Source organism: Panulirus ornatus, chromosome 6, assembly GCF_036320965.1.
Source record: "Panulirus ornatus isolate Po-2019 chromosome 6, ASM3632096v1, whole genome shotgun sequence".
Taxonomy (NCBI): Eukaryota; Metazoa; Arthropoda; class Malacostraca; order Decapoda; family Palinuridae; genus Panulirus; species Panulirus ornatus.
Genome location: NC_092229.1, coordinates 52,107,796 through 52,121,260, shown reverse-complemented (window position 1 = coordinate 52,121,260; position 13,465 = coordinate 52,107,796).

Genomic DNA, 13,465 nt, shown 5'->3' with positions numbered 1-13,465 from the left:
GCAATGGGCTTCCACGAGGATCGTAAATGATGTATTCTGTGATTTGGAACTACGTCAGAATGGTTTTGTTTATCTCATGCTATAGAAATACAGTTTTCATGCTTTCCAAAAAAGAAAAATCGTGCAATTATCTTTAGAAATGGAAGTTTGGCTTGCATCATTTAATTCTAACAACAAGTCTAAGCTTTATACTCTCCCAGAATTGTTTTGGAATTAAGTTTTAATTACCTGTGATTAAACAGTACACCATAATCTATTACAGAGATTTCTAATTTGGTTGAAATAAAAAAACTAAAAATCACAGTTGCAGCTTGACTTTCATTGTTAATTCTATTCCTTTCTATAGGTGTGGTAATTTTGCATTCTGTTTCTCCCCCTACAACTATAATATTTTCTTAAAGAAATTTGTAAGAGTTAATTCAAATATTACATCAGAGAAATTACCTTACAGTTACGTAAATTACATGAATTACCTTTAGCCAGAAGCATTCGCAATGAAAGGATATCAGACTCTGTCAGGAAGCATTCACAACAATTAAAAAAAAATAATAATATACCATGCCAGAAATTTCGCCTTCATTTTTTTGGTGTTCCTGATGATCTAAAAAAGAACATCTGAAAAAAGTAATTTCCAGCTTGGATTTCATAGGTCAGTTCCCTCTCTCCTCCATCATACGGCAGAGGAAACCAACCAACCAGGCTCAACAAGTTTGTATTCAGGGTCACAAAAGAAATATTCGTCTCGCTGACTCCAACAACACTATATTCCTCCACGACCGAGTGAGAGAACCTCGGTCACCCGAGCGACTTGGTCGAACATTCCTTTTCCACAATCCTCACCTTCTGGTTGAAGCAGATCACGTCTCCAACACCAAGAGAGTCTTAACCCCCCCCACCATCCTCCAACACCTCACCAGATATTTTTCCTTCTGGCTAGTGCAATATTTTTCGTCGTGTTCAGTCAGTATGTCCCGCATGTGTAGGTTGTGACGCCTCTCTCTCTCTCTCTCTCTCTCTCTCTCTCTCTCTCTCTCTCTCTCTCTCTCTCTCTCTCTCCAAGCTTTGGTGTGCCAAGACTCAGAACTGTCTGTCATAAAGCCATCATAAAGAGATCATGGTGTCATAGTTTTCTTGCCTCAGTGATGCCTTCAACTGAGTTTAACCTTTTTGATACCGTAATTTGCTGATATATATATATATATATATATATATATATATATATATATATATATATATATATATATATATATATATATATATATATATATATATATATATATATATATATATATATATATATATATATATATATATATATATATATATATATATATATATATATATATATATATATATATATATGAAGATGAAGAGCTGGGTTGACTGTGGGCCGACTTCTACCTTCATCAACTTGGTTTCCATCCTGGCCATATTACTCCAGAACCTCCTTTAACTCTCTGACATTAAGTCGTGCGTCTTTCCTTAAGATCATATCTTTTATCTGACCTAAGATGGTACATTTCCCTTTTGTCCTTTCACAACACTTGTAAACATCAAGGACTCCCCAGCCTCACAAAGTCTCTCCCTCTGTGGGCCTCTCCCTCTCCTTAGAGAACGTCCCTTCCTCCTCTGTCTCCAAAAAGTCTTTTGATTAAAGATGTGAGTGGTGGTAGATCCCCAGTCTTGGCCTATGGCTACCTTGGTCGAGCCCCACTCCAATTACGACGTCAGTAGGTCGAGGAGGCAGGAAGCGACATTGTGATATAATTATCTTGAAATATTTGAACACATCACTGTAGGGTCGGATGACTTCACACGGGTAAAGTTCGTGGGAAGCAACAGTAAAATGTAGAGAAAGATGAGACTCAGTTGTCTGGTTCCTGGTTGTGAACTACAAAACATTTACCATGACAGGTGTGAAGAACTGTGACATGTGAGGTAATGATGATAATGATAATGATAATAATGATAACAAAATGATAATAATGATAATAATAATGATAATGATAATAATAACAATATGATAATATAACAGTAATAATGATGATAATAATAATAATAATGATAATAATAATAATAATAATAATAATAATGATATTAATAATAATAATGATAATAATAATAATGATAATAATGATAGTAGTAATAATAATAATAATGATAATAAAAACAATGATAATGATAATAATAATAATAATGATAATAATGATAATACTAATAATAATAATGATGATAATGATAATAGTAATAACAATGATTATATCAATAATGATAAAAGTAATAATGATAATGATAATGATAATGATAATAACAATAAATGCCATACTTATGAGCTTCAGTACATACAGTATCGTGTATTCATGGTTTATGATCATTAATTTCTCTGCGTGATCATGAGGGTATTCACAAGTATTCAAATGTATGTGTTCAAATGCTTACGTATGTACATATATGTATTGATCGGCGTGCGATCACATGCATTTATGTAACTGTTAGTCATTTGGTTTCTGCATAACTATATATGTGTCAGAAAGAATTTCGTTTCTGTATGGACTTTTTTGATGGGTCTATCTGGATGAGTGCACTCCAGAATAAAATATAATGTCAAACTACATTTAAATTCGAGTAAATGTATTCCCTAAATGTAAACACCAGAAGCATTATCTTATCTAACTCATACAAATAAATCGATATGTTTTTGTTTCGAACCTCAGACACACCATCTATCCAGCTGGTGCCAGACACAGACATTTGAGGCTTGTAGCACCTGTCCAGATGGTTCCAGACCCACCACCGCTGGAAGCTTGTGTCACCCTTCCAGCTGGTTCCAGACCCACCACCGCTGGAGGCTTGTATCACCCTTCCAGCTGGTGCCAGACCCACCACCGCTGGAGGCTTGTATCACCCTTCCAGCTGGTTCCAGACCCACCACCGCTGGAGGCTTGTATCACCCTTCCAGCTGGTGCCAGACCCATCACCGCTGGAGGCTTGTATCACCCTTCCAGCTGGTTCTAGACCTACCACCGCTGGAGGCCTGTATCACCCTTCCAGCTGGTGCCAGACCCACAGGCGTTCATGGGGCGGCAGTAAACCATCAAACCTTCCCAGCCCAGCCTCGTGACGTCTTACCGAAGACAAATGACGATAACTTCCAGGTAAATTAGCCTGTCAAAGTTCTGATGCCTTGCTCACAACAATTAGCCAACGAGTTACCTTAAAATCAGAGAAGTTATGCATCTTCCCTTCTCTCTCTCCCTATTCCTTGAGCGTCGTCCAGGTCCTCACACACGCTTCCGACATCATCCAAGAACACTCAAGGCATTGGTCAGCACTTTAGGAGTTGATCCTCCAGTAATTCACTCACATTCTGTTGACCCATCGATCACTATGAGTTACGTGAAGACAGTGAGTAAATGAGATTATGTTTTAACTGAATCATGACTTCTCTCTGAAGTCACCAGTGAGCCAGTAGATGAAAGCAAATTTTCGTAAACATGCGTTCACAAGGGCCATATATGCAGTGGGAGTTTATATGGTCTCATACACCTAAGGTAGGTGCTCAAGATTACTCGATTAATGGTTATAACTTGTCGTCAACGACCTTGATATCCACAGCTGTTGATAAGCCCGTGGCTGATATAATGAACTTACCAATATGGGACTCTGTATGATAATGGATCGGAATATCGCAAGGAAATGTATGTAGATCCATAAATCAGTGACAAATCAACAATACAAACTCACCACTAACGAACGGCTCTAGCGAAAAAAGAAAAGCGACACAGCGATTACAAATATGAGCGAACAACACAGGGAAATGTTCTCAAAAGGTCGCTTATCAGCAAGATCAACATGGAATTGCGACTGTGGGAGAACACTCGAGCCAGCCGCTGTGTCAAAGGTTCAGTTCAGCCACTCTCCTCTCAGGCTATTACGAACTGGGGCCTGTGCTTCGGTGTTCGTTGCTTTCTGTTACCTCATTCACTCCACTAGTTCCCTGGGAAGCATATTCGGGTAATGCAGTTTTGCCTCGGTCTGCAGGTGTACCGTGATATTTGTTTTTCTCAGTCTGCTGTTGGAATAAAACAGAGATATCTGTCCAGGATGGTGTCTCATTGTATCCTTTCTGACCATTTTAGCGATAATGGTTAACTCTACCATTATAGCGATAATGGTTAACTCTACCATTAGCCCCAAGACTTCATTTACGCAAAATATCTACACCAAACTCATAACATAAGCCCTAGTTCTGGTGTGTAGACAGGTTATTCATTCTCTCTTAGGCATATTGTCTTGAATTTCTTGAAGGTGTCTGATAACAAGATGAAAATGATAAGAACTACATTGTATATGGACCAACACTTGCAAAGTAGTTTGATATGCTTTATTGTCGTATTTTACACTCTCGTAAAAGACACATTATGTGGTTTGGTTATATTCTCCAATGTGTTGAACATCGCAGACATCCTAAGACAGCATTTAGTAGTAATGATAGTGAGTGTACATTAAGGGATTAAGTTACACGATGGAAATTTTCCTAAAAGGCGAAAAGAAGTCAAGATACGGGAGCAGGAATTACTTTTACAAGATACGTTTCGAAATAATCGTAAGAAAACCACATCTTTGCTTCAAAGTATCTTGGATAATTTTTCTCAGGAAGCACCTGTGTATAGATGTCTATTGCTAGCAAGAGTTACAAAATATATGTTCCAAAGTTCCTTCATGACGTATGAAAACAGTCCAGATTCTGGTGGGAACATTCTCAACACATTGTCTCTTTTAACAATCTGTTTTATGGCAGCTTTCAACTGTATAAAATCATTGTTGGTTTTACTTATGTTTTCATTATGAGGATAACATTCTCAAACCTTTGCCTCGGGTCATGGTTCTGGCATTACTAACAAGACTGAGATTCGTCTAAAGTTTATCCAAAACTGCACCGGGAACGAATTACGCTTCGTTTAACGTTTTCTTTTTTTTTTTTTTTTGAAAAAAAAGTGCGTCTGCAACATTCAGTGAGTGACTGACGTACTTGGGTACGCGTCTTGAGGTCATTTTAATTAGTTATGGAATGATGGAGTTCTGCAGACATTTATACATATATATATATATATATATATATATATATATATATATATATATATATATATATATATATATATATTTATATTGTCACACACAATATATGTGTGTGTCTGTGTTAATTTACACGAAAGAGTGCGAATGGAAAATACGTGCGCGCGTGTGCGCTCTCATCGATCACGTAATGCAGAAAATTGCCTGTGATTTACTGCATGAGAGAAAATGAGACACCTTACCTCCTTGTAGTTTGAGTGACTGGCACTGAAGGACAGGTAGTCCAGGTCTTCGCTGGTTCCAGGTAAAGATATGAATATCTTCCTTGAATGATGACTGGAGGGATGTGCACTGGGAGGTGAGGAACATGACATCCAAATAGTCAGAAGTTAAAAAAAAAAATCTATATATTGTCTCTCTTCGGTGCTGAGTGGTTGGATGAGGGTTTGCAAGGTGATGATATTATGGCTAACGAAACTTTGGCAAATCCTGGCGAACTTGATCCATAAGTCCGTTAACTAAAGTTACTGATATCAGTTAGTCATAATTTGAGCCCTGTGGATTCCAGTTAGCTGCTGGATAAAAGGTGTTTGAACATATTTCCTGATTCTCCACTTTAGGGATGGAAAATTCAAAAGGTCTAGGTGGTTAGAGATGAAATTCTTAATATCTTCCTCAGTCATTAAATGGAATGACGGATTTTAAGGCCTTAAAGTCATGGGAGGAATGGTTTGATTATCTGGATGGTTAATGTGAGTGCAGTGATATAGAAAACGGAAGTTAAGGAGAAAAATTATTAAATGAAAAGGACAATAGAACATGGGAGTCAGACCACATGTACTCCACTGTCAACCAAATGTTTTGCGCTACCGTTCGGTCTGTTGCTCTCAGACACTTTTCCAGTACTTGCAGCTTTTGTTGCCTTTGCCTTTTTCCAGGGAAGGATAACAAAAGCCTTTTGTTGTTTAAGACTCCAACAGATATCCGCTTGGCGTAGGTCCTTGTCTGAAAAAGGCTGCACACACACACACACACACACACACACACACACACACACACACACACACACACAACAAACACGCAATATAAAACTATCGCATCTGCAAACATTACGACAGGTGTAGAAGAAAAGGAGTCTGTGTAATTGTCTTCATCTTGAAAGAAAATTAGGCATCATTTAGAACGTGAATAGCTTAGGTTTTTTTACGTATTTTTGCTTCAGATATGTCGATATATAGATCATAAAACACAGAGCATAAATATCCTTGAAAAGTGCGTAGTTTCGGTGGCTAATTATATAGATATGTTCTCTCCCTAATCTTCTGTAGTGGATTTTTCAATTGTATGCAAATGGCACCAGGCAGTCAATATTCAGTAATAAGCATATCTGATCACTTTGGGGAAATAGACTCATTTTGCTTCCTACATCTATATGTACCGCACAGTTACGTATACTTTCTACTTGATGTGGAAGATGATATGTGGATTGATGTAGGCGTTTTCTCTCTCTCTCTCTCTCTCTCTCTCTCTCTCTCTCTCTCTCTCTCTCTCTCTCTCTCTCTCTCTCTCTCTCTCTCTCTCTCTCTCTCTCTCTGACAGACTGACAGATAGACAGACAGACACACACACACACACACACACACACACACACATGTCTGGTAAGGGCAGCAAACTCCTCGGAGACAAACAATTTAAACCCATGGCTTTTCCTCACTGCCGATACCATCTTGCCTCTTGCACTGCTATACCCATTACCTGGGAGTTACCAACGCTCCAGCAAGACCTCTGTGTGTGAGACTCTATCCTCTCCTCTCCTCTACTTCGATGAGACCCCCTGCAGTTTCTTATGCCTCCTTAAACACGTCATGTCTTATCCATTCCATCTCAGCTTCATAATCTCCAATACCTGTCATTTGTTTGTTCTTGTTCAGCAAGTTCCCCTCGGGTACATACGCTTTAAGGACTTTATGACAGTGTCTTCGTGGTGAGGTTGATCCTCAGTCGTGATATGTTACAATCATGCATATGCTTTAAAACCGCGACTCTCCTTCCCTGGTTCTTAATCTTGAAATAGAACTGACTTTCGTCTTATCTATAATATAACTTTTCCCTCATGTAAGAAATCTGAGATAATGCACACTTGGTACGAAATCTGAGACAGTGTACACTTGGTATGAAGTTTGAGATAGTACATGCTTGTATGGTTATGCGATAGTTAATCTCAAATGGATTCATTTCCTTTTTTTAATAGTTTGTGTCTTATTAATCACTCGCTTTCAGAGCGTTGTGTCGCCGTGGGGCTGGATGAAGATACCTTAACAGTGACGGCCCAAATGGCCTTGGTAGCTGATAAGCCCAAAGCCCAACCAACCAACCAGCCAGTATATCAGTAAGTTATAGGACAGTTGTGAAACGTTATCTTGGAACTATGATTGTTATGAACGCTAAATATTGTCACACTGTAACCTCACAGGCGATGTATATGCCTTTAACTGCCTCGTTTATGCTCCAATGAAGACCATTAATACTGTTAAGACAATTGTTGCGACTTGAATTGACATTTATCCAAAATAGAGTAACCTGCCTGTTCACTTTTCGTAGTCCAGCGATGATGAGTCGATGACATGTTGTGTATTTTATCCAAAGCCAGAAAGTAATTGATATTTTGAAGGAGGAGAACTTGAGTAATGGAGTTCGTCTATGATTTCACCATCGAACAAGATCAGGATGTAAGAGATTATCTATGTCAGAAAAAAGACGACTAGATAGGTTCGTGTGGTGGTGGGTAGGATCTAGTTTTTCAAGAATGGTGGATTGTTCGTATTCTAGCTTATTCTTAACCCTGATGCAATGGTGTTGTTTAAGATCATAAGCATCATGACAGAACTTTAAGCCAAGGAGTAATAAGATATAAGATACTCACGACGATCACTATATGGAGTCGTATATCACCTCGCATCATATAGCACAGTATCAGATCACACAATAATGAACTTTGATTCAAAAGATCATTCTTTTTTATATTACCCCTCATCATTTAGAACATTTTCATTCGAAAAGAAAGGAACTTTGATTAGAAATGATATCTCTTGTTTTATCCCTGGCACTGAATGTTCAATAGCTATTGATATCTAAATAGATTCCTTCGTCAGTTCGTAAGTTAAGCGTACGCATGGTCTATTTTCCTCACAACTAAGGCACTATATCCCATATCTGTGAACCATCTTCTCTTTCTGAATAAATCACATTTTCGAACAACTCGGGAGAAACATTTGTCACATTTCTATGTAAGCAAAAAGAACTTTTAAGCTTTTTGTTACAATGCTGTCTTTTTGACGTAAGCCCTATGAATAAGTGTGTGTGTATTTCTCGCTCATGTTTTTTGCATGATCCTTCCGTTAAAACCTTTTTGATCCGAACACCGTTTGTGACTAGAAAAAGTGTTGAAATTGTAGATACCCGAAGCATCGTCTCACTGCTTCGTTGTTTCATTTTCTCTTCAGTGATGACATACAAAGCTGGGCATTCAGTACATATCGACGTTGACGTAAGATCCATGGATTTGTCGCGAAAATGCGACCATTAATCAGACTCTCGTATCTTTACATAAAATATCCCATTGTTCAGTCACCCATAACGATAAGAGATTATCCTTCGAGATAGTGTTTAAAGCGTTTCATGGCTGTGTCTCGCTAACGTGGAGAGACATGGAGCCATCGGATAATCGATGTCTCACGATTCCTGGCGCGAAGCTAAAGTACGTGATAATTTTCTTGATAGTGGCAGGTTATCTCTTAGCCCAGGGGGGCCCTATGATAAATCCAAGGAACTCTTAGGTGACAGGGCGTAGGGTGAGGCGATAGGGTGAGAAAGCAAGGTGAAGGGTGAGATGGTAAGGGAGAGAGAGAGAGAGAGAGTGAGAGAACAGGGTGAGGTAGATATACAAAACGTGAAGGGGTATCACCCATGGACGTTCTCGATTCAAGAATGAGCAGGCCTGAGGCGACGGTATGTAAGGAAGGCGACAAAGGGGCACGGAGAAGGGTGACCAGGACGGAGAAGGTGGTGGTGGAGGAGGAGGACTCTGGGTGGATGGCCAGAGAGTGGGAGACGGGGGTGAGTTGGCGGCGTGGAATGTCACCAGGCAGGGTGGAGCGTTTTTGTTGGGTACGAATATCGGCGGACCCTCGGTCGCGTATGGGTGTATACTGGCAATATAACAAAGCCAAAAGCCTCACTGGAAACAAAAAAGGTGGTATTGCCTTTCCCAGAACCAATGTATATATATATATATATATATATATATATATATATATATATATATATATATATATATATATATATATATATATATATATATATATATATATATATATATATATATATACTACGATGTGTATGTGTGTGTGTGTATGTGTGTGTGTGTGTGTGTGTGTGTGTGTGTGTGTGTGTGAAAAGCCATCTAATTTCAAAATATATCTTACTTATTATGGAGATTCTATCTATATTCATGAATCTTTTGAAGATAATGAACTATGAACTTAAAATTTCTGGATCTAACATCCATTTCAAGTCTACCGAATCTACGATCCAATCTTTAACAATGTATGGCGTTAAGGATTAGTGTTGAAAGTGGTGCGTCTCTGACTTGTAGTGGAATTTACGTTGCTAATAAGTAAATGGTGAGATTCTATTGTCTACATGAGCTGCAGTGTAGAATATCACGCATCTTGCCATCTGCTCTTGTGTGGGGGGAGGGTGTATGTGTGTGTGCGTGTACCGCTTGTGAGAGAGAGAGAGAGAGAGAGAGAGAGAGAGAGAGAGAGAGAGAGAGAGAGAGAGAGAGAGAGAGAGAGAGAGAGAGAGACTACATCAGAAGGGATGGTCTGTTACTTCACGTGGAATGAATGTATAACCTCTTGTTACCTTGGCTGAATAGGATGGGGTGCTACTCTCTCTCTCTCTCTCTCTCTCTCTCTCTCTCTCTCTCTCTCTCTCTCTCTCTCTCTCTCTCTCTCTCTCTCTCTCTCTCTCTCTCTCTCTCTCTCTCTCTCTCTCTCTCTCTCTCTCTCTCTCTCTCTCTCTCTCTCTCTCTCTCTCTCTCTCTCTCTCGAGCGGTACACCCCTGGTTCTAACCTCATGGGCAAAGTCCATGGTAGGTACTCGTAAGTACTTCACTGCCCATTGTCATTCTTCATCGGTAAATCTGCCTTAGCTCTTAAACCCGGTGGTATTATTTCGTCTATTATCACAGCGAGAAAAAAGAAAAAGAGATCAAACCTTGATAAACCTTCTTCCTCAAAATAGAGAATTGGAAGCAAGAAATATAGACGAAAATGAGCCACTAGTTCTCTGCGCATTGTTCAAGCATTCATTACTCGAACTAAATTGCTTCTTGACACTTGGATTTTTCAGGTAGAGAGGTCGATAGCGAGTCAATAAAGGGAGATTGCAGAGCGGAGGTAGTTGTTTGGCAGTCATCCTGTACAAATACACACTCAATAAGTCTCTTCCCAAAAGCCATTGCGCTGGAAATTTATTGGAATTTACACAATATGATTCTTTTTTTCTTTTGTTTTGTTTTCAGAGTGACGCTGATGGTCATTCTACTTCCACAACGTATGCTTCCGATTCATCTTTATTCATTCTCATGTTTTGGTTCAGGATCTGGGCATATCAGAGAGAGAGAGAGATAAAGAATATGGTAACTGCACACTAACGCTACTGTTGGCCCACTTTAAAAAGATAACTATGTTGCAACTTAGAGAAACGGAGAATACATTGATAATGGACTGCCTGGTCGGTCGATTCTACCCAAACAGAGGCGTGGGGAAATCTTAAAGCGAATACATCCAAGGCAGAAGTTTCCAACTCCTGCCCTCAGTAACCTTGAGGCCATAGCACCCCAGGGATGGTTTATAACACTAGTGCCATTACACCTTAAGGGAAATGCGTCTGGGAAGTAGAACACCACCTTGTCTGTACACCTACAACCACAACGTCACCAAGGACACACGTCCTTGGATCGCCTCATCTTAAGAAATACGATGTTATTAATCATATGATTCCTAAAGACGAACTAGTCTTTTTACATCATCTAATATTTATACCATCTGGACTATAATAATAAGTATAACCCCCTTGAAGGTGATGATCCAATCCTTGAGTATAATAAAGGCACGACCTTTGAGCATGATGGATTGTTCTTTTTTCTTCGTGATCCTTGTGGGTCTTCTCAAAGACCATCCCGTTATACTCACGGGCCGTACTCCATTACGTAATGGGGTATAATGCATTCTAGAAACTTACCACTGAGGTCAACCCCCCAACTGAAATACACCCAAGGAGCCACTGCATCTCCCAGAAGGAATATATGGTACAAGTGCAGTATAATATTTACGTTTGAAGACGTTCTGTGCCACCATACTTATCCAAATTGCAAAATTTGCATACCTTCACCTTTCGTGATATCAGAATGTTTCCTGCATTGCATGATCCCTTTTCCTACGTCCAATTCTCTTGGCGAAACATTGATGTTCGATATTCATTTGTCATTCCCTCTACTCTTCATGAGTCGGGGGAAGTGAAAGCTTTGACTGCGTATTTCCTTGACTACTCCTTCCTTTAGGGGCAAAAGCTAATTATGTCAGCCTATTTAGTATTTACACAAGGTCACTGTAGTTTACATCATCGTCACCAAGTGGTAGTAAAGTCATATTTTGCAGTGACATACAACTGTGATTCAAATCGATTTTCACCATCACCCTTTGAAACATCAATTTCAATGTAGCTTCACAAATAAGTAAGAGTATCTCAATTAACTACCAGACTACATTAAATACCAGACTACATTAAAACCCTTGACCCAGTAATACCAGACTACATTAAAACCCTTGACCCAATAATACCAGACTACATTAAAACCCTTGACCCAATAATACCAGACTACATTAAAACCCTTGACCCAATAATACCAGACTACATTAAAACCCTCGACCCAATAATCAGTAAATGTCACAGGAGTCAGTAGCCCCTGGGAAGTTTTGATGTTATAAGTATAATACACCCAGAGTCGTATTGCCTGTGGAGGCGACAGTACCAGCAGCCGGCACCAGAGATGGGTAGCCGGCACTGGGGACGGTGTCTCATACTATGTCAATACTTACTGAGGCGGACCAGAAATGAAACGAACACCCTACCCCAGCGCGAACGCTGCATCACAACGAGGGCAACGCCACGTCTTACACCAAATTCCTGCGACACACACGCTCACACACACACACACACACACACACACACACACACACACACACACACACACACACACACACACAGGCACACGAAAAAAAGCAGGTGGCATATTGGAAGAGAAAGGAGTCACATTCATTACCAGCTGTAACTCGATGTTAACTGTGAGGACATGGTGGTAATATCAGGCCTCATAAGAGTGGTGTTAGGGATCGCGGTATCCCATTCCACCGCCCTTGGAACTGGCCCAGTGGGACCATAATATCCCATGTTTACACCTCTCTGGCTACCTAACCCAAGAATATACCACAGTGGCCTCGACGGAGCCTTTGGTATGACTCCGCCAGGGGAGAGAAAATGTCCCCACTCTTCCACGTGTGCATCAGATGTGGAACACAGGAACACCAGATAGAGGCTTTCGAATTTGATCGTCTTGTTATTGTCAACTGCCCGGATGATGAGGTTGGGAATGAACTTTTCAGTCGTAAAAGATACATGTCGTACATCTGGTTGGATCAATGGAAGGTGCTGTTAGGCATAGGTATAGATATAGATTTTATGACTGCATTTACGACTCGCTTCCATTACAGATGAGACTGCACTTATTGGGATGATGTCACCATGCATTCTGAAGTCACCATGGCTTCTGAGAGGAGATATGTGTCGTGATTACGTCATCCTGTCGTGAAGTCATAATGCGGTGTTGTTCACTGTGTGGATGTCACCCTTGTGAAGTCACCAATGGTTCATAAGATGCCAGTACAGAGATGCTGGCACCTTAGACAATGACGTGGGTGAGAATGATTCATAAGACAGGACAAAGGATTATAGCCATGGCATCACTCATTCTTCATTTTACGCCAGCTGAACTCTAACCACGAAAACCATTTCATTTACATCCACAGTGGCTCAGAGAGAGAGAGAGAGAGAGAGAGAGAGAGAGAGAGAGAGAGAGAGAGAGAGAGAGAGAGAGAGAGAGAGAGAGAGAGAGAGAGAAGAAATGAAGGGAAATCGTGTGACAACTGTCATTTGTTCATGAAGATCCGTCCCTTGTTCATTCTCACAAATGAAAAGCTCAAACACCTTCCTCTCAAATATTCAGATCCCAAGTCCATACATTTCCATAACAAAACCTCAGGAA